A 23,080-nucleotide genomic window follows, 5' to 3' on the forward strand; every position below is an offset into this window, starting at 1 on the left:
GTTATATGCCCAACAGTATTTTCAACTTGTAAAATTATTCCAGAAGGAAGGAATTCAGTGAATCAGTGGACACCTTCAGAAAGATTGTGAGGAGTCCTGAGGACTCTTTAAATTCCTCTGACTCACTGTGTCTCATAGGGCCACTCAGCTGACCTCTGTTTATGAGAGATTCTCCATCCAGGGGATGGTATAACAATGGGTTTTATCATCCTGGGGAAGAAGGGTGCCCAGGCCCAGGAAGCCATGAGATGAGTAGCTTCAAAGCCCCTGTGTGACACTCTTCCTATTTGTAATCTCCTTTACCCCAAGCTATGAGTTGAGTCAACAGGGCAATCCTATCTCAGACCTTAGGAAACTGAGTCTTGAATATCACGTTGATGTACCAGAATCACCCAGTGAGTCACTGTCACAGTAGGAATTAGGTGCTAGAACATCTAAATTCCAGGGCTTTCTTTAGCTGCCCAGGCCTCACCAGCTGCTCCTGGAAATGGGTGTTAATAATAGGTCTGGTCCTCCCAAGAGCCAGAATGACTTATTCACAACCTGGGGACAGAGTCATCCAAAGAGGTGTGTTAACTCTTTCAGGCCATCATTCCATGACAAAGGCCAGCCTAAGAACCCTGGAAAATGGTAATAGTGCTTGCATTTTTCCTGTGTTCACTGGTCTGGGATCGTGAGTTGTCTGATCCATTTTATACTCATGTCATTGGCATGTTTCTTCTCATAATGTTTTGGCATTAATGGACAGGGTCAGGAACCCTGCTGAGGTCTCTTGAAATGTTTCAATGAGTGAAGAGATGGCATATTTCAGTTTCTTATAACTTTTTATATATTTGTACAGTTAGTGTACAACACAGAAATCCCACTTCTGGGTATTTATCCAAGAGAAATGAAAACCTAGGTTCACACATAAAAAACTATATGCAACTGTTTGTAGCAGCTTTACTCATAATTGCTAAAATCTAAAAACAATCAACTGGTGAATGAATTACTGGTATACCATGATATACTGTGGTGCATCCACTCTAAAGGATACTACTCAGAATAAAAAAATTAAAAAACACCCTGAACTACTGCCACGTGCAATAGCATGGGTGAATCTCCAATACATTATGTTATGTGAAAGAAGCCAGACACAAAAGACTATATACTGTATAATTCCATTCCTATGATATATTCTAGAAAAATCAAAAGTATAAAGTCAGAAAATTTAGATAGGTGGTTGCCGGGGCCTGGGAATTAGGGGAAAAGTTGACTACAAAGGAACAACATAAGAGATTTTTTGGGTGAGGAAACTGTCCTATATCTTGGTTCTAGTGATGGTCACGTGACTATATGCATTTGTCAACATTCCTAGAATTATATACTAAAAAGGGTCAATAAATTATACTTCAGTAAATCTGACACCTCCACCAAATAAGAAAGAAAAAATGGTAGATCCATGCAAGGTCACAAAGATGGTAGTGACATAGGAGGGGATTGGAAAGAGAAGTGTCATGAGCCACGCAGAGCACAGACAATAATATAATAATATGTCCTGTTGTCTCTTTCAGAGACAAAACAGTGGACAAAACACTTGCTATTTCTGAGCCCAGGAGCCCAGAAACCTTGGGCTTGACCCATTCTGGCAAATATTATAACATTATTATATTTTCTTAAAAGCGAGTCTCTCTTTCTCTCACTCTGTCTCACACACACTCACACACACTCACACACAGAGAGAATAACAAGCTTCTTAAAGTGCAAGCATTTCCATTACTGCCAAAGGTCAGGCTGAGGATGAAGCTCGAAGCCTCGAATTTGTCCAGCTGTCATCTCCCAGGCTCAGTCAATACTGTGAATGTCCAGTTCTATCCCGAACATACCTACAAATACATCTACTTGGAAAACACTGGCACATAAATTTAGAGAGGTTTAAAGTGGGAATGAATACCTCAATCTACGGGGTGGAAAAAACCTGGGCCCTGCTCCTTGTGGGCAGCCCAACCTGTTTGAACTGCTAAAAACACTCAGGGCAAAACAAGGAGAGCTGAAAAAAATAAACTTTTAAGAAAACAGTTCTCTCAATATTCCTAAGTTTAAAGGCTCAATATTTAGCATGTGTTTCATAACTCCAGCTTTTTTTGGGTGGAGGTAGGTAGGGGAAATGGGAATATAGTAAAGGGTTTTCAAAACACTTGCTATTTCTAAGGCTTCCTTTTTTATGTACCATAACGCATGCAGCCTTCCCCGGCATGGGGTCAGGATGTTTCCTTGCCATGGAATTGAACACTAATGAGGAAAAGTGGGAAACTAGGTTAGACTACCATGGAAAATATGAAAAGCCCTGGCGAACGTCAGCCCAGGTTCTGACGACGGTTCCAGGGTTATTGGAAGAACTCCTTTTCTTTTCCCCTCTTTCCTTCAGGATTCCTGAGCTGTGATGTTTCAGTGAATTACCAATAGGTCCTGCACCCAAGAAGCTGGGACAGATAGACAGACAGGCAGATCAATAGACAAGTAAACCAAAGATCACAGCAAAGTGAGATGAGGGCCACCACCGAGGGGCAGAGAGGCCAGGAAGCTGACTATAGTGGGCCTAGACTGTCCCTGTTTGTCTTTGGCCCTTTTACTTGCTAGCTGCGTGCCTTTGGGCAAGCTACTCAATCTCTCTAAGCCTCAAGTTTTTTATCTGTCAAGTGGAGATAATAATAGCACCACCCAAAAACGTGTTTGAGAATTAAATGAGATATTTATGCAAAGAACTTTGAACAGTGCAGGCACGTAATAAGTGGTCATAAGTGATAGCCATGACCATGATTTCATGGAAAGGGAGGAGGCTGGGTGGAGGCTTCACAGAGGCAGGGATGTTTAAGCTGAGTCTTCAAGAAAAAGTAAGCACAAACCATGTAGACACAGAGTACCTGCTTGTGTGGCTAGGATGATATTTTAAACAGGGAAAGAAGGATATGAAAAGGGTTGTGGGTGGGAAAGAACCTGTTATCTTCAGGTTAAGACCCAAGTAGGACCTTTGGGGGACCTAAGAGGTGATGGGACCAATGTTCGGAGTCCCTCCCAAATGCAATGTGATATCCATCAGTGTTAAACCATAAACTATGAGTTACATTTCTGATTGACCTTTAACAACTGGATCGGATGTTTTATTTTGAAATGTTAAACCTCAAATTTCTTCAGAAGATTGTTGCTTTTGTAGTTGTTGCTAAGAATGCTGAATCTCCCAGGGACCTATGGACAGGGTGGTGGCATTTAGGAAGATGAAGATTGAAATGTGGGCAGAGGCAAAACTGGGAAGGACTGGTCTTTGGAAACGTCCAAGGAGTGGGGCAGGAAAAATTTGGTGAAAAATTTCACGCTGGTTGAGTGACATGTGAAGGTAACTCTGGTGGTCCTAAGGAATGAATTTCAGTGGCAGTGCCAATTGGGAATGGGGAGTATTGGTAGATCAAACCACCTGAGAAGCCTTTTATAAATACGTAATCACCCTTGGCTCTTAGGAGGACGGGGCTGGGAATGGGTTGGACAATCCAATGAGGAGATAGAGTGAGAAGAATCCTGAGACAGAAATTGTTAGGAAGCTGTTAAAATATTACCTCGTTAACCTTCTTATTTCCCTCTACTCACATTTCTGTCCGGTTTCATTTCACCCTGTGCCACCAATCAAATTAATAGCAGAATGTGTACAAATATTCTAAATGGCTCTTTTACACTTATGCCAACCCATAGGTAACTTCCCCAGTCTACAATCAGAGGCTAACCTCCTCTTTCTTCCTTTTGAAGCCCACAGCTGGGGCCTCATAGAGACTGAATGTCGAGGCAAGGCAGGGGCCTTCCCACCCTTCCCGTGCACACAATGGTATGAGGCCTTCCAGTAGCCTCTGCTCTCAGATGCACTTGCTAAGGGTGTTGCAATCTCATCTTAGTTTGGAGCCAAATCTCTGCTCGTTTTTGATATCTAATATTTCTACTTCAGTTTTCACACCATGTTTGTTTACTAAGTCAGACACACACACACACACACACACACTTATAAAACAAGGGTGAAATCAGATTCAAGGGAGTGTGGTCACCTAAAGCTTTCAGGACTAGTTGGAAGCTACCAGAAACCTACTGTGTGTGTGATTTGGTGTGATTGCTGTTACTATTCTTTTTTGCCATGAAACAATACACGGTACTATTGTGTCATGTTTAATGATTCTCTATTGAACAAACTTGGATTTTTAAATGGAATTATGATTTAATCAGTGAATATTTTTCAAGAGCCAGGAGCATTTTTTTGGTACCCCCAGAACTTGATCCAAAACCTACTCCAGACACCAGACATCCTTTCCTATTCCATGACAACTCTTGTAAATTCATGGAGCTTTCATTGTCTGAACTTGCATTTGCTTTGTGTTAACTTTTTGTGAGTGTTAATAACTTCCCTTCTCATTCTAATCATCGCTGATAAATATTTATTTAGTATCCACTACATATAAAACACCATGTAAATATTCTATGCACTGTGCTCAATTTGGAAAACTTTAATTAAAAAAAAGAGAGAATAGTATAACGAACCCCCATATAGCAAGATTCCAGAATTAACAAAATTAACATTTTATCATATTTTCTCAAGATAAATAATGAATGTGTCAAAACAATGTTATAAATAAACATTGATGATAGAGCTAAATCTCTTTCTCTTCCTATGTTTTTGTAGGGGATGGGTGATATTTTCAGTTCTCAAGAGAAGGATTCCACACTTACATGACTTCTAAAAACATCTAAGTTCACGTGTAGCTCTGTGACATTTTAGGCAAGTTAATCTTTCTAGGCCTCAGTTTCTTCACGTGTAAAAGGGGAATAAAATCACAGCTACCTCATAGGGTTGTTGTGGGGTTTAACTGAGCTAACACGTGTGCTTGATGTCTAGTAAGTGCTAAGAAAGTATCAGCTACTGTTATTCTTTTTTGTTTTGCTTTGCTTTTAACCAAAACGCTTCCTTGCGGGTTCACAGTCCAGTGCAGAAACAAACAGAAATCTTTACAACATAATGATAAGTGCTGCAATAGAAGTTAGTACAAAGAAGTGGAGATAAGAAAGTGAATAGGGAGCCAAGGAAGGCTTCACAGAGGAGAGGTGAACTTTGATCCACTTCCTGGAGAAGGAATCTGGTTTCATCAAGGGAAGAAAGAAGTCACCGCAGGTAGAGGCCTGTGCAAAAGACGACTGCACGGAGACAGTCTGATGGTGATGGGCCCACAGGATCCGCTGTGCGGTGGGTGGAGGGGAAGAGCTGTGGGTGAGAAAGCGTTGGGGGCACGTACAATTTCGTGCAAAGGCTAGTAGACCAAAGAGTGTACATCTCCATGTGTTTGTGGATATCTGAGTCTGCTTCTTTCTGGGAACTTCATTACATTCCATATTTGAACATTATGACGTTACTTATGAAAAGATTTGTAAATAATGTCCCTCCCTCATCACATGCTCAGTCCTGTAATGTAAGTAACCCACTGATATGTCTCCAGGGAAACACCCTCAAATGTGGTTAGGCTACTATAGTTGTGATGCCATTAGCATTGACAACCATGGACACCTGGGCAGTGGCCATGAATTTAGGGCTCCCTAAGCTCCAATGGTCCTGTTATATAGTCTAGAACATGCAGTGTTGCTTTTTATGCATCTATCACCCAGCTGGACCCAGGGAGAAAGTTCAAAGTCTCTGGACTCAAAGAGAGATGTGCTGTAATCCTGGCTCTGCTCTGCTGGTTTTTCTTCATTTGATCCCCAGAACAATCTTCTCTTCTTTTCTGCCCTGCTCTTGCATCAGAAGGCTGACCCCTATGGACTGCTCTTTCAGGCACCGTCACCTTCTGGCTTCGGTTGGGTTCAGGCAAAGGGAGAGTCTAGCAGGTTGTGGGAAGGCAGGAAGAGAGAGATATTTATTCCTCTCCCTTCTTCCCAGCTTCTCTCTGCTCCTTAGTGGCTACCCCTCACCTCTCCCCACTCAGGTGACCCTTTTTCTCTGCATCTGCCCTCACCAGGCTCCCGGGACATCCGTTTTCTCCCCGTGCTCCCTTTAGGTCCCTACCGTTGCCAGTCCCAGTGCCTGGCCATCTCCCGTTGGTTCCTTTAGCTCTGCCCACACTCCCATAAAGAGCCCCTTTACTAAATTATTCTCAGTTAGACCCTTTTGAACATGCTCTTTTCTGCTGGGACCTTAATCAAGTCAACTCTGTACTAGTTGTACATGACTTTGTCCAAGGACCTTAACCTCTTGGAGTCTCAGGTTCTCTACATGCAAAATCAGGATAATAATGTTCTCTACTTCTTAGGGTTGTTAAGAAGAATCATGAGATCATATGTTTTGATTTAATATTTTTAAAGCCTCTAGCACGGTGCCCGACACACAGAAGGCCCTTAATAAATATTAGCTACTGTTGTCATTGCAGTTACGACTGAAAGTGCGATCATTATTAATATTCAACAGAGTTGTGGGATGTCAGATCTGGAAAGTACCTGGGACATTGCCAAGAACAGCCCCATCATTTTATACTTGAGGAAACTGAGGCCCAAAAACCTTGCCCAAATTTATACAGCTAATTAGCGGGAGAGCTAAGGATAGGACAGTTGAAAGAAGGCCAGCTGTGTTTACAACAATTCTATTTAACTCCTTTAATGAAGGTGTTGATTCCTTCAGTGACGTCGCCCACTTGTTTTAGAAATGAGTTTCATAAGCCTGACTCCCTCTACTAATACTTTATTTGCTCTCTCTGAGAAGAGCATCATGCTGTCCCAAAATAAGCAAGAATTCAAGAGAAAACCCCTGCTCCCCACTGCTGACTCATTTACTCCTGGGCTCTGAGCCCTCTCACATCCATCACCTGTCCTCCAGCCCTCACAGGCTCAGGAGTGGCTGGAGCTCAGCAATGCTGCCCCTGGGGCCCCCTGCACCACCCTCAGGGAAGGCCACTTTCGGGATCTCCCCTCTGTACAGAGTGTGGTACCCAGCTAATGATCACATCCAGCTCCTGCTTGTCTGCTTTTGAGAATCCATGTCAGGCGATCCTAGTAGAGACAGACCCCAAGCAGATATGCCTTTTACCCACACACTTTTGAAACAACCAGATAAATAGTGAATATATGCTCTAGCATCCTATTACCGGCATTCAGACCTTTTGAAGTTTTAAACAGATACCCAAATAACCATGCATTTCAGTTCATCCCAGGGTAAGCGGTGCAGTCCCTTCCCAAGGTCAAGTCATAAATGCTTAATTACCTTTTTCTTTTCCCAAACAATAATCAACTTTAAGTTACCTTCTTCCCCTTACTCTCAAAATGTTCTTTGTGCCCAGTCTGCGTGTGCCTGCCAGTGCCAAGCTGACATTACCTGATCTTACTGCACAGAAAGCCTGTGTTTGCAAGATGCCCAAATAAGTGGTTGATTCAGGGAAAAAAATATTAGTCAAACCATTTGTTTCACTGAACTAATGAATCAGTTTGGGTAAAGTAGGCCAGCAGGTAGCCCAGAGCAGGCAAAACTTCGTGTCCTAGGATGATCCCTCTCCTTCGTTTCAGGGGGCTGGGCTCTCGGGGCGATCCTGCAGGAATCGCTTTGGGCTCAAGGCAGCATTTTTCTCTCAGCAGCTTGTTCTGCACCATTTCCAGCCATCTGACCCACTTCTCAGGCCACCTTCAGCCCAGCCACAAGCAGGTTTTCACTTATCATACTTGGATGTCGGAAAGAAAAAGCTAAGACCTGAGCTCTCTCTTGTTTCTTATCTGTAATATGTGATCTTTTAAAACAAACCACCCCTTCCCCCCCCCCCCCCCGCCCGCTAAAAGGTAGGGGAATACTTGCTGTAGTGTGTACAGGACAGGGATGAAGAGAACCTTAAAAAGTAATAAAAGAATATCGAGAAAACCAGTGTTTCAAAAGAAAATTTCAGAAGTAGAGGAAGAAAACTACCACATGTAGCACCTACTATGCATCATTCATTTCTGCACACTTAACTTATTCAGTCTTTACAGTAACCCCGTGAGGTCTGCGGTACCAGAGACCCATGTGCTGTGGTGCAGATTGTTCACTGCACAAAGGACACTGGGGGTGGGGGTAGCAGAGGTGTTGGAACGCAGCCTGTTTTGTTCAACACACTGGAGGAGAGGGCATCCTTCTCTAATTTGCACAAAAACATTATATTAGCTTGGCTTCCACCAAAGCGGGTCTTAGGCAAGAATTTGGATGCAGGCAGCTTATTGGGAGGTAATTTCAGGAAGCACACGGGGAAGTGAGCTGAGAAGGGGAAGGGAAAAAGGCCAAGGAAGGGTGAGGTGATAAGTGGTTACCCTTATGAACAACCAAGGTTTAATCCCACCATGCAACATCTGAGAGGCTGTGCATCATGCCTCAGAATTGTCCTAATGGGGGGCAAAGACCTGGGGTATTTCTTCACCAACACTCATCCCTTACGGGGTAAGGGTTGCTCCTGGGGCATTAATACCTTGAACCTGGGTCAAGCACAGTCGAAGGCTAGAGACCAGCCTCGGGTCGAGAGGCACATGGGAGGCCATCTGTATGCTTAGGAACTGCCTACAGGTGACCTCAGGTGGGCCACAGGTTGACAGACTGGCTGGACAGCCAGAGTCCTCAGAGAAGCAGGTTCTCTGCATCCAGATGTGTTTTGGTCCACGGGACATCTGTCTGTCAACTGGTCCTCTTACAGTAAATAAAAGGATCATAAAAATGTCAATTATCCTGCCTTTGAAAGGAAAGTAAATGGCAGAGGATTAATCCCAGAGGCTGGGTGTCCGACCGCATTCCAGGCACGGGGTCATCACTTTATATCATTTACATGAATTCTCAGTAATGAATAATTCCTTTTAAAATATGAATAGACTTAGCTTCTACTGCATCTAAAAGTCTTACCAGCATTTTTCACCTCCCTGAATTTGTTCAGCACATTTCAATTTGTGAAATGGCTTGGTTGCCTGGAGATTAAATGAAGACAAGAATGTCTAGAGCTCCCGGCACTCCTCAGGTATGTCCATGCTGCCCTGTTTGTTCCGTCATATTAACAAATCACAAGCGCACACATTACTCATCCTAAAGTTCTAAATAGCCGGAACTGTGGTACAGATTTGGGGTGTAGTGATGGCTGTGTGTGGGTTTATGCATCTAGATCCTTCCACCATTCACCCACCAGCCCTGTGTGAATTGCCAGCCCTACCGACACCGTGAAGCCCCTGTGCCCTGAAGTAAACATTAAGGTTCCGGCTGGGTGCCCCTGGCAGGATCTCCTAGTCATGCAGTAGCTGTGGCTGCTGCTCTGAGGAATCAGGGATTCTCTGTGCCTCACCAGTTCTGTTCCCCAGGCTGCCAAATTGTGACCTAGAAGCTTCCACAATGTGGTGTTGTTTTGTTGTTTCATGTTTTTGTGTCCTAAGCATTTTATATCCAGAGAGAAAAGAAGACAGGAGAGAAATCAACTCCAATTTCAGCAAGGCATTGGTATGCACAGCATCGTTTGGGAAAGGCTAAGGATTGTAAGTGTTTGAGTAGCAGTGTCTTATGGTTAAGTCCAATGTCCCACTTTAGAGATGACAAAACCGAGGCCCAGGTAACTGATGTGGCTTGTTCAAGGCCACACAGACTCTGATCTCTCTGTGCCCTGGGGTCTCTCTTCTGTTCAGGGATGTTGTATTCTCTCTCTGCCCTGCCAGCAGAAACTCCCTCTGCAAGCTCAGGAAAGTCACGTGATGTGCTGGTTATTCTCTGTGTCCCCTGAGATGCATCCTCTGCTCTTCCTTGCCCTGCTCTGTGTCCAGGAAGCTGGGACCACTTCCTTTGCCCCTAGCATCCAGCCGATGCCAGAGGAAGGTTGGGGGATTATCCTCCATTTGCCTTCAGGTCAGGTCATGGTTTTCCCAGTGGCTGTGCTCCTCAGGAATGGCTGTGACCTCGGTCAAGCAGCCTCGCTCCCATGGCTTCAGCCCTTACCAGATTCCTGCTACACTGCTCCCTTCTGTCTGCTCTGAGTCTGGGAGTAGCAAAGTTTCCCCCTGTTGCTTCCCCTGGAGGACCATGGCTCTGCTCCTTTATTCCATCCACACTTCTGTACAAAGTCTTTTCAGTTAACCCATCACAGAGGGCAGGGGCTTCCTGCCAGGCCAGAGGATATGCTTAGGGAATGTTTTTTTCTTTTGAGAAATGGGGATAAAACTGTCTACATGGTTTTGGTAAGGGTCAAATAAGGTCATGTATGTAAACCTGCTATGTCTGGCCCAGATGAGCACTTTTTTAAACCAGCCATCATGCCAGGGTTTTGGTCCACCCACAGCTTACACCTTAGCTAGTTTTCACATTGACATATGACAGTAGCACCCCAACCAGCCTCCTCCATCTCTCAGGTCAGCTAAACTGTTACCTCATGGCAGGGTCTTACAGTCTGCATTTTGAAGGCAGTGAAATTGCAATCTGATGCCTTGATTTGGATGCAAAACAGTGAGACATCCCACACTCCAGCTTTATACCTCTGGCAGCTGCTTGCATTGATCTGCAAAGGATGCCCAGTCTCTCCTGCCTCCACCTTTACTTGAAAGCCCAACCGGAGTGACTCACTGGTAACCTCATGCAGCAGAGAAGGGAAACTAGTTCTCAACCAGTGGGGTGTCCCCAACCACTCTCCACTTAGAGTTCTGAGCACAGGAGCCAGGACCAGCCTTGGAGAAAAGACAAATGGAGAAAGTCTACTCCAGGGCCTGCTCCACAGCCTTCACCCTGCTCTGCCAACCTCCATCCAGCCACATGGGCCTCCAGAATCTTCCCTCTGACCAACCCCCTCCCCAGAATACCAACCCTCAGTCTTCTGGGGATTTCACCAAAGTTCATCCCATGCCCCTTTAATGCCAGTCAGTAGAATTTCACATGGATGTGTGGATGCCTACAACAGGCAGGTGTTATCTTAGCTACTGGAAAGACAAAGATGATCAAGACATTGTTTTTCACCTGTGCCAACAAATACTATTGTGAGTATCTGTGAAATTACCTGATTAAGATAAAACTTCCAAACAACCTACAAATCAGAGAGAGCCCTTCTACTTGGTTCTGACTATGCTTCATTAGTGATTAAAAGTGTGGATTTGGGAGCCCATCTGCCCTGTGTTAGAAATTCAGCTCTCCCACGTACTTGCTCTGTGACATTGAGGAGTAATTTAACCCCTCTGTCCAGGGTGTGCTGGAGGCCGCTTGAGAAATCTGACAGTGCGTAACTCTTTTCAACTCTGCATTCACCGATGTCAGGTTGGTACTTTAAGTGAAGATTTAGTCCACAGAAGCTGGAGCTTTTTTGCCTGGACAATCAGTTGTTAACACTTACCAGCAAACTACGTCCTCTTTCCCTATGTTTTGCCTCTGGAATAGAACTAAACAGTTCCTACTGTATTGGGTTGCTGTAAGGATTAAATGATATTGATGATGTATGAGTCACACTGTTGGCTAAACATATCTGATCTGTTATTGTGATTATTGAAATAGTCAGTGGAGTTTCTCCTGGGCAATCTTTTGGCTAATGATGCAGCAGCCAGGTATTCTAGAAACTGCAGACTGTGCTGGCCAATAGGGAAGATGTCCCTTCCAAATCCCTATCTAGACTCCTCTAAGACTCAGTTTCCTAAAATAAAGCAAAGCACAAAAGTAATTCTTTGCTCAGGGATGCCTCAGCTTCCTGTCAGGGAGGCACAGCTCTGCTCCACAGGAATCAACAGTGATTAGTGATAGAAGGAATGACCCCTTGACCCGACGTGATTATCCTTCCTGGAGAAGAAAGGAGGTTGGTGATAAGTGCTGACCCGCAAAAACCACCAGCACAGGTGTCCAACAGTTTCACTCTTGAAAAGCTGGAGTTGAGTTTCTGGGGTTGCTTGGGAGGGATCAGGACATACTGCAGGGTAATAGGAAGGACATGGGGTGACTAAAAGGTTCCTGCCAAGTTATTGAGAGACACATGATAGCTCAACTGGGAATGGAGAGTCAGGTTTAATATTGTTTCTGCTCCACACTTAATAATTGAGGTCCATGGTTTATCAAGTCGTCACTGAGGGCCACAGGGAGGCCAGGCTTCTAAGTGCAGAGAGGGAGCAGTGAAGTCCGAGGCTGCAGGAAATACAGTCAGAGTTCAGAGCACTCACCCTAACCTGCTGATGGGATTGGGAGACATTCAAAAGACCCTTAGATCGTGACTTTTCACGGTGTCAAAGTGCCCACTATGACGTTAGGACTTGAAAACCCTTTGGAAATTTGTGCTTCACACCGAGATAAGGCAAAGTTGCCTAAAAGACAAATATCTGATTAGCACAGATACTCCCATCTGATCAGTTAGCATCTGTGGTCCCATATCTGAAAACAGGATCTAGAAAAGGCACACTGGATGGTCATACTCTCTTTAGATGAAATGCACTTGTGATGTAAAGTGGAAAAAGGCTTGATTTTTTTTTTGAATTTTATTTTATTTTTTATACAGCAGGTTCTTATTAGTTATCTATTTTATACATATTAGTGTATATATGTCAATCCCAATCTCCCAATTCATCCCACCACCACCACCCCCCGCCACTTTCCCCCCTTGATGTCCATACGTTTGTTCTCTACATCTGTGTCTCTATTTCTGGAAAAAGCCTTAATTTAAGGGACGCTTTGGGTCCAGTGGGCCGCCCTAGGAGGGACCCTGGGAAACCAGAGGGTGTGTGTTCTCTTGGGAACAGGGTGCTGGGTGCGGGAGAGCAAAAGGAGGCAGGAGCCTGGCTCATATGTGAGATGGGAGCTTAAGGTCGGGGGGAGTACGCAGGATGCACGAGGGACACAGCCGCTCGCTGGCCCTTTTTCCCATGATCGCTGATGGGTGAGAAAGCTCAACAGGAAAGAAACTTCTGATAGCCAAAGGGGTCAAAAAATGGGAAGGGCACTCAGAGGGCAGCAACCACGACGGGCTCTGCAGACTGGTCGGCAGCAGGGAGAGTGTATTTTTGGCCTGTGGATCTCCTGAGCGGAGAGAAATCAGGAAAGGGAAGCCAAGCATTTAATCCTACATAGATCATGGGCTAATCACACCCTATTTAGTGCTTGGAAGTGAGAAGTTGTCAAGGCTTTTCGACAGCCTTGAAACAGCAGGCGTTAGTAGATAGATGGCCTGAGCCCAGAGGGAGAACATCTTGTCACCTGGAGCTGCCTTGAACACTTACAGCTCTTTAAGACTCCAGAGCAGGAACCAGTTAAGCAGAGGGGTTGGTCATCGAGCCTGGGACTTCTCAAGCTCTCCCTCTTCTCTCAGTCTCTCAATCTCTCTCTCTCCCCCTCATCTTGATGGGCATCTGCCATTAGGAGCAGAGGCTTTGAATCTTCCAGAAATCACCTTAGCATGCAGGAGAGAGGCAATCTTTCCTCCATCCAGTAAATGTATACTGAAGACACCGAATGCCAGGCACATGCCTTGTGCTGGGGGTGCAGTGGTGAAGGGTGAGACCTGGAGGGGGGCCTCTCCTCAGGATGACCTTCCGTCTGGCTCTCTCAGTAGACTTCAGAGCTGGTCATCACAACTCCCTGAACTCATCTCCTTCTATCTTTCTCTTTTGAGCACTGGGAAGCAAAGTAAATTATAATCCAATTAGCCCACTAAAAGTTTCTTTTCTAAGGATTCAGACTTTATTTTTGATCTCTAAATTTGGCCTGCCACCCACTCCACTGTAAATCAACACCCAGGAAACATTATTTTCTCATCTGTAAACTGATGAAAGCTCGTGATTTATGCCCAGGGAGATCATGTGAGAAGTCAATGAAACAGGCATATAAAGTACTAACATAGTGCTTGGCACTTAGTAAACACCCACTAAACATTAACTATTACTATTGTGGCTGATATTATTTAAAACTGATCGAAATTGTATTGGGTATTGGCCCATGGACTATGTATTAACAGACTAAGTTGATATGCATCTTGTTGAATTTCTGAAGAAAGGTGAACTCTTTCTAGAAAGATTTGCTAATTCCTGATAGACAGGTTTATTCACACTTCAGACTAGATTTCAGACAAACTTAAATGAAGATTCAGTTTTCAGTTTTATCACAAATCTACCACACATGCCTATTTCAAAAAGAAAATGGTACAGTTATTTGCTTTGAGAGAAAGAAGGAATAAGTGAGAATGTACACGTGAATGAATGAATTTATTTCAGTGAGCAACACTTTCTCTGGGTCTTATAATGATATTCTCTTGCTCTTAAAATGTGTGGCAAGATTTGTATCATTTTGTTTTAGAATTTTCAGTTGTTTTTCCTTTTTAAAGTGCACCTTCTGAGGAAACAAATCTTCCTATTGACATCAAAAATGAGTCATAAAAGACATGTTGCTGCTTTCCTTTTGAGGGATTCTTTTAGTTTTTTGTTTTTTTTTTTCCATTAAGTTTTAGCAACAGGAAAATATGGACTTTAGTATCCATGGGTATATGATAAAATGGAAATATATGTCCCTTGTTTGTCCATTACTACAAACTATAAGGAAACTCACAAATCACTCCTAGACTTTCCAAAAAGGTTGACTGTCAAATAGCCTCCTGCTCCCTTTATTTTTCTAAACCCAAACAGGTATTAAGGTTTCAAAAAAGTGAGGTTGATAAAAAGCAGATGATGGAAGGTCCAAATTGCACAGGGTCCATTGTTTTTATTGCAGAAGCCCTAGAGGACTGGATGGGTAGGGGATGGTCCATGAACACAAAGGCTGCCTGCACCTGCCAAAGAGGTCAGTATGCCGGCCATTGATGGAAAATCCCTCCTCACCTTTTCTTCAACCACAGCCACATTTGTGCAAATGAAAATTAATGATTGGGCATAGGCAATAATATTTGAGTTAAAGATTCTCAAACCTTTAGAAAATTTCTCAAGTCTTTAGAAACTTAGGGATCTTGCCCAACATTGCTGAGAACACTACAGGGAAACCAACTTTTAGAATTGATCAGCTTTTTCTTCAGCTCTTTAGCATAGACAGGGCATATCTAAACCTTTGGATGTATTTTGACAAAATCAAAAATTCCTTCCTATATCCTCAGCACCTATAGCATCACCTGATGTTGAGTAGGGAGGGACAAGATAAACACCTGTAGGCTAGAGGGGCTCCATCAGCAACACAGGTGCCCAGTTATTTTTTTTAACAAACTTAATTAGGATGCTCAGCCGTCATGGCCAAGATACCCACCTTCAGTTAAACTCCTGTACTTTTAGGAAGTGAAATAATTTGGCCTCCTTGGCCCTCCACTTCCTCCTCTGCAAACAAAGGGACTGGACTTTATCTGGTTATTTTCAGTTCAGGAAAGGAGAGAGGTCAGATTCACTGTATGTTGTCAAGGGATTCCTTTTCTTCTGTGCGAGATACCTAGTTTTTAGTTTTTAATTTCTTTTTAATTTTACATTTTTTCCTGTTCTTCCTGCTTCCTGCTTCCTCCTCCTGCTTTCCCATTGTTTTCTCCTTACAATCACCCATGTGAATGTATGCAAAGGCAAGGGAAAATACATCTTATGCCCTAATTCTGTTCTTGAGTGTATCCCCAAAACTACTTCATCCTAGAAAAGATGCTGTGTTCCCTGTGGGTTTCTATTTTTATTGTTCTCTCTCTGACTTATATTTTTTTGTTTATTGCAAATTTGGCTGTAATTTCTTTTACTAGCCCAGATAAGTTGAAAAATAATACTAATACGTGTTATTTTAGCTGGACATTAACAAAAACCACCCAATTTTCCCTGAGACATATGGCTACACCCACCTTGCACTGTGGCTATTTTAACTACTTCATGTGACACATGCCACTTCATGTGGCACATCAATCATGTGCCTAAAGGAAATATATAAACCTTGAGACAGAATTCAGCCTAGCAAATGTCTATGCATCATCTCCCATGGAGCTGGTCTAGCTCTGGAGCTAGGTGTGTAGAGGGTCCAAAGATGAGTACGTCAGAGCCTACAATGGAGAAGCCAGGAGGAACTGAGTGAGAACTTACTCATGTGCAAGTTTACTTCTGTGTCGTAAGAAAGCCCCAAAGTGCTTGGAGGATTAAAGCAAGGAAGAGATTACATTTGTGTGTGGAGGTGATGTGTTTGGCAAAGTCTTTGGGGTTTGCCAGGGTGAAGTCTTTCCATACTCTTGAGTGCCCTTGGCAATGGGGTGTCTTGGAAGACTTTTATTCCAGGAAACCATGATCCCACCAGTGCTTTGGGAAGATGAATCTGGCAGGAGTGTTTGGGGTAGTCTGTGGATGGGGGATGGGTAGGGGGCTGCCTGGAAGGAGGCTTCTCTGTGTCCTGCTCCTGGTTGTAAGGCTTCTTTGCCAATCCCCACTCCATGTGGTTGGAGCAGCTCATAGCTATAAAAGTGTGTTGACCCAAGAGGTTTAATATTAACCAAAGTTATAGTCAAAGTCAATTTGGAGGATTCAAGAAAAAATCTGATGCTAATAGAGAAATAGAAGTCAATATTTGTAATGTGACTCACAGGCTCAAAATAGAAAAGTAAAACACATTGCTGCTACAGCTCCCAGAGGGCTGTGGGTTACACAGTGTAGCAGATCTGTGAACCAGGCTTGACCACCCATTAGGGCTATTTTAATATTTCCTCTGGCCCCTTCCTCTAATTCCTACATTCCAGAGCATGATACCCTAGTGGTGAAATATCCAGCCCTGGTGGAGTCATGGCTTGTTTTGAGTGGGTCAATGGAAAAAAGTTTTTTTTCCCCAGGTGTATATAACCTTTCTCTCTAGTGACGCGACATGGAACTAAGTTATCATGATTTTATTTTGTAGTCCACACTTCATTCCACAGTGGCTATCATTGTTTACGGTCTAATCTCTTGCTTATTGCCTATTTTGGAGAAGGCGAAGAAGTGCACGAAACAGAAATATCCAGAATAATATATCCTTTTTGTTTTATCAATATTAATATAAAAAAGTGGGATTGTTGTCCATTGAGGGGCTCTGATAGGTTGGGGAGCTTCTGGAATTTTCCCTGATAAAATAGTCTTTGTGAGCATTGATGTGGCCTTGTTCTCGCTCTGATGTTGATCTCGGGCTGAGGCTCGAGTGTGTTGTACTGAGAAAGTTTGGAAAACTAGAGGATTAATGAGGATGAAGGAGAAAAGGGGTCAAACTATAGCGAACATCTCTATGAACAGAAGTTACTTTCTTAACCTTACCCAGTTTATGGTGTGGAAGGTGCAACTAGAAAGGCTAAAATTAGCTGCATTTCACCCAATGTATTGGAACGTTATGGGGCCAGAGAGCATCTTATCATTAGTGCCCACAGGAAGAGCAACTCACTCAAAAATTAATCCTCAAGGGCTACAGTGGGTTTGATTGTACCCTGATATTTACAACTCAGATGGTTGAATTAAATTTAATTCTCAATTCAATTCTTAAATTGAATCCTCAGGAAGACCTGAAAAAATGTATTTCACTCAGTTCTCCCCCGATTCCTTTTTATTTGGTTTGCAGGAAGCTCAGCTTATAAAGTTCAGCTGGGATGCTATCTGCTTCCATGAGGTGCTTATATCACCTGGTGATGAGACTAAGGATGGTGATAGTGATCATCATCCTGGTGATGATGGTTGGGGCCAGGGCAGGGTTGACTGGCAACTGATGAGCAAAGCTGGGCAAGTAGCTTAAATGCTCTGTCTTGGAGCTGACCATTATTCCTCCTTCCTAATCCAGACCTGATCAAGATCAGCTAGTTTATTATAAGTCACTGATCCCTGACCCAACATCTGCTTCCTCATCTGCATGGTGGTCATAGCCATATCTCCCTCCCAGCGTCTTTGGAGAAGTAATTAATGCTTATGAGGTGTTTTGAGATCACTGATAAAATACAATCTACTTGCCCAGGGTGTTATTACATTATTTCATTTTCCTCTTCATAGTCAGGACCAAATCAGTGATAATTTAGAAATAAGACAAATTTGTAAAATGTGTAGTGTGAAGACCACCTAACGAATTGGATTTCTATTGGACTAGACATTGCACTTGAACTATATACATAAGAAGAGGTGTTGAGCTATGCTTGGGAAATCTCGATTGCCTTCAGATTCAACTCTCAGGTTACATTTCATGACTTTACTTAGACCTTCTTAGAAATGGTAAATCTTTAACAGCAGAGCACCTGCACACATTATCCATCAAAATAGACTTCATTCCTGGCTTCAGAAATACCCAAACTACACATGACCTTTGGCAGATTTGTTTCTGTTTGTAGAAGGTTGTGTATCTCTTTGGACAATAGACAGGATGTATAGTAGCTGGTAATTTCAGCTTATTATGTTCATGTGAACATTGGAGAGTCATTAAAACCCTCCAGGAGAGGATCCTCCTCTTACAAAGCTCAGAACTATGATGCATGTGAGGCATAGATTAAGAAGGCTTTTTTTCCCCCTGCAAGGATGGGGTACTGGCCTGAAAGCTTGCATGGTTATTACAGGATACTTCCACCAGATCTTTCAAAAGAAAGGCAGAGATGACCAAAGGGCAGGAGGTCACCTATGTAATAAGATCCACATGAGACAATTAAAAAGGAATGCTGAAGGAGGATACGTGTGTTCTGACCACATAAGTCCCAATAAAATTATTCTAAGTTGATTTTCATCTTCTTTGAGATTTTCCAAAAGACCACATCCCATTCCATCTCCTTTCAAGAAGTTCACGGATGATAAAACTCGGGGGACTGGCAAATGTCTTGAAATGAATGCAAAATGTTACCCACTTGTGCATTTTTTTCTGGAAGGATAATTTATCCTCCTTTCATTATATATTTTAACATGGTCTCTGACCCTTAGGAACCACTGTGTCATGTGAACTAGTGTAGAGGAATCATGTGTATTTGAGCAAACATCAAGTGAAATTTATATGCAGTATAGATTTGTCTCTACATACAGATTAGGCATTTATTTTCAGATAATATTTAATTGTGTTCTAGATGTCACTTCCTGATTTTTTATTGTCCTGTAATCCTCATATAATCACAACTGCTCAACCGAAGTCTTAAATTGCATACAAAGTATGTGACCTTTTATCCACTCGTGTGAACAAAAAGCATCCTAAGGAGTGTGTTGATCACAGCCCTTCTCAATAGAGAGCAAAGATCATCTCTTGGAATTTGGCCTAAGGTTGAAGGGGAAGGGGGCAGGAGCAAAGGGTCAGTGTCAAGGTGGGGCTGAACCTATACATTCTAATCAGTTTCCATTTCTCATTTTCCACCCCACACATCATGCCACATAGATGTTTTAACCAAGAAACGGGCTTTAGGGAAAGGATAGGTAATACAGGCTAACACTGTAAATCCTGGAACTGGGCAGGGATACACAGAGCAGGTAAAAAGGAAACTTAAACTTGCAGTTGAGAGAGTTCGTTTAGGAAGGACCCAATTGTCCAGGCCCATGCAAATGTTGCAGGGTGACCCAGACTGCAGATCAGGGCTGGAGATAGGGAGGGAGAGTGGGGTTCACTCCCCAACACAGTTCTCTTAGGAAATGGTCTGGATGCCTTTGGAAGGCAGAAGCTCCAATTTCCCGCCCACCACGGAAACAGGGACTGTGCCAGGAGCAAGTACACCCGGGGTCAGCCTCAGGCCACACCAAGAGTGGGCTAGGCTGGCGAAGGCATATTAGGTGCCCGGTCTGGGGAAGAGAGATACTGCTATTAGACAGGGCAAGAATTGAAGGGCCACCTTACATACCAGCCTGGCAACAGAAGGCAACTGTTGCCAGCAGTCCAAACCACAAGGGTCTTTGGTAGACTGTCTACAGAGATGACATTCCATGGCTTCCCCCAAGTCTGCACATTCATGCTGCCCCTCCCATTAAGAGGGGGAGCCAACTTCCTCACCCTTTGAATATGGGCCGACCTAGAGATTTGCTCTGACCACTTGAATGCCATAGAAGGGAACATTCTGGGACTTCCAGACTCAGGCCTTAAGAAACCTTATAACTTTTGCTTTAACTTTCAGAATTCTGCAGCACCACCTTGAAAAGCCCAGGCTGTCCTGCTGGAGAGAGAGGCCCTGGAGGATGAGAGACCATATGGAGGTCTCTTGAGGAGAGGCCACAAGTAGGAGAACCAACGTGTTCTAGCAAACAGCCAGCACTGGGGCCATTTTTGATCCTCCAGCCCAGCCCAGCCCAGCTGACAGTTGAGTATAGCTGCACGAAGGAGTCTGGCCAACTCCACAAGAAGCAGAGACACGCTGTGCCACTCAGCCTGCCTGAATTCCTGACACACAGAATCATGGGCAATAAAATGATGGCTGTTTGAAGCCACTGTGCACTGAGGTGATATGTGACCCACAGCTATAGATAACTGCACAGTATCTGAATGGCCCTAGGACACTCAGGCAGGGTTCAAGATTGTAACCTCTCAAATGTACTAACTGAGGTTTGGAAGTACCAACATTGTAGTCTTTGTGGTTTAGAATGAAACACCAGAGTTCCCAAAGTACAGCTCTTTGAGGAGAAGACTGGCAAAATGAAGAGTATAAAAGCAGAAGCCCTCAGTACAGACTGCCTTGTGCTTAAGGAGGCCAATCCATTCATCTCCCTGTCTGCTGCTGTTGAGGCTTCTAATAGGCCATCCGTCTTGGTCAGAACTGGTGTGGGTGGCTCTGTGGGCTGGATGCTGGAGTGGCTGGTGGCGTCACATCTCAACCAGCTGCTGCTGCTCATGCCACCAGCTCATGCACCCACTGCCCAGTGAAAGTAGAAGAAGAGCCCATCCCTGTCAATAAGACCCTAAAGGTGGTTTTATGCCAGACATTTGGCTATCATCTTAAAAGAGACAAAAAGATAAATAAGACATAGTTCCTATTTGAAAAAAGTCCACCATCTTGGATTGTACTTCATTATTTGTCTTCCTTTCAAAGCTGCCCTTGGTATTAATTTTAATCAAATCTCTCCTAACCACAGCATGCCAGAGAGATGGAAATCTCCTGGGAGAGCCATTCCAAACTCTGCTGGTGTGTGGAACAAGAACTCAAGCCTGAGTGTAGACTCTATAGCTCTGTTCCCTAGCATAAAAGAGCACAAAGCTGCATGGTTTTGTAGGTAATTCTGATACCCATACATTTTGTTTTTTACAAGCAGAAGATTTATACCGAATGACTCAGTGAATAGGGAAATATTCAAATATTCAGCCAGAACTTATAAGTCTATTTTATGTATCCCAAGCTGAGCTGATTGTGGAAGAATAGAGAATGGAGTCATTTTGACTAGTTTGCCTGGGCACAGTATGATAATTTTTCATTTGCTGTTGCTGCTGTTTGTGCTATTTCTAATAGGTTTTGGTATCTCCATTCTTTGTGTTGAATTTCTCAGAAGTGTGGAGAAGTTGAGGCAAGAGTTAAAGTTTATATCATCAGTGCAGTCCCTAAAAAGCAGGATCTTGGTAAGAGAGGAGAGGAAAGGGGGGAAATAGATTATTTACAAGCCAATCCCTCCTGCTATTCTTAATTGAAACCATGAAGAATGGACCCAAGCTCAACACACTTTCATGTCCTGTATCATGTGTTTGTGTGCGTGACATTCTGGGGTCATAAAGGTGTTGGCATTGTGTGCACCATTGTTCCTTTTAGAACTCAGTGCAATTCCATTAGGTCTCAATTTAACCCACCAAACAGTGCCATAGATTGGGAACAATTCACCTTCCTGGTTTAACTGGGATGGCCTTTACTCAGATTAAAAAGGGTTAAAGTTCCAAGGGAATCACTAACTCTCTTTTGTTGGGAAAAGTCCTCCTAATCTGACATTTCCTCACATTCCAGCCATACCTTTGCTGGAGGAAGTAGGAGATTTCTGGGTCCATGGTGTATGATTTAATGATTCGTGGAAGGCAAGAATGTTAACTTAGTTGATTACTCAAAACTGACTGATAAGGTTTCAAGCAGGTTAATCTGCTACTTTTCTAACCTCTCCCAGAGAACTTGAACTGAAGCCTCCTTCTCCATAGGTCGTCTTTATTGCACTCCACATGGAAGGCTAAGAATTTATGAAAGAAATGAGCATTTTGTTCCTTGTGCTTTCATTTGCTCTATCATTTCATTCCAAGAGTGATAAGCCTTTATTTGTGATAACTAATCCTTCCCTCAGCAACTAACGGTGATGTCACAATTGGAATATTTTTACCTCAGATGGAAAAAGAACACTGGCAGATAGGTCCTGTTTACACTGAGAAAGAAGGTTTAGCAATAAGGGTAAAGAGTAAGGCATTCTAGATTGAACTCAAACACCAATTGTTATCAAAGTGTTATCAGAGAGACACACATCCAGGGATCCTGTGATCTACAGAGTTGCTTTTTCCTCGTCCTCATTTCTTCTAGCCATCTCCTCCATGGAATTCTAGAACCCCAGATGTAGAATAACCTCAAAAGAGCAGCTGCAGAGGTTTAGGAATGCTCTGCTTAGCATGGTCTGTGAAACCTGTTTAATTTTTAAACTTTTTTATTTTTCTACAATATTATATTAGTTTCAGGAGTACAACATAGTGATTCAATATTTTTACAGATTATACTCCCTTTAAAGTTATTACAAGACAATGGCTATAATTCCCCATGTTATACAATATATCCTTGTTTATTTCTATTTTATACATAGTAGTTTGTATCTCTTAACCCCGTACCCCTATTTTGCCCCTCCTCCTTCCACTAGTTTGTTTTCTATATCTGTGAGTCTGTTTCTATTTTTTATATGCATTCATTTGTTTTATTTTTTAGATTCCACATATATATGATAACATATAGTACCTGTCATTCTCTGTCTGACTTATTTCACTCAGTGTAATACCCTCTAAATCCGTCCATGTTGTTGCAAATGGCAGAATTTCATTTTTTTTCTATGGCTGAGTAATACTCCCTTGTATATATACACCACATCTTCTTTATCCATTCATCTATTGATGGGCACTTGGGTTGTTTCCATGTCTTGGCTGTTGTCAGTAATGCTGCTATGCATTAATAGGATCATACACCATGATCAAGTGGGGTTTATCCCAGGAATGCAAGGATTCTTCAATATACACAAATCAATCAATGTGATA

This window comes from Balaenoptera ricei, chromosome 15, assembly GCF_028023285.1.
Source record: "Balaenoptera ricei isolate mBalRic1 chromosome 15, mBalRic1.hap2, whole genome shotgun sequence".
NCBI lineage: Eukaryota > Metazoa > Chordata > Mammalia > Artiodactyla > Balaenopteridae > Balaenoptera > Balaenoptera ricei.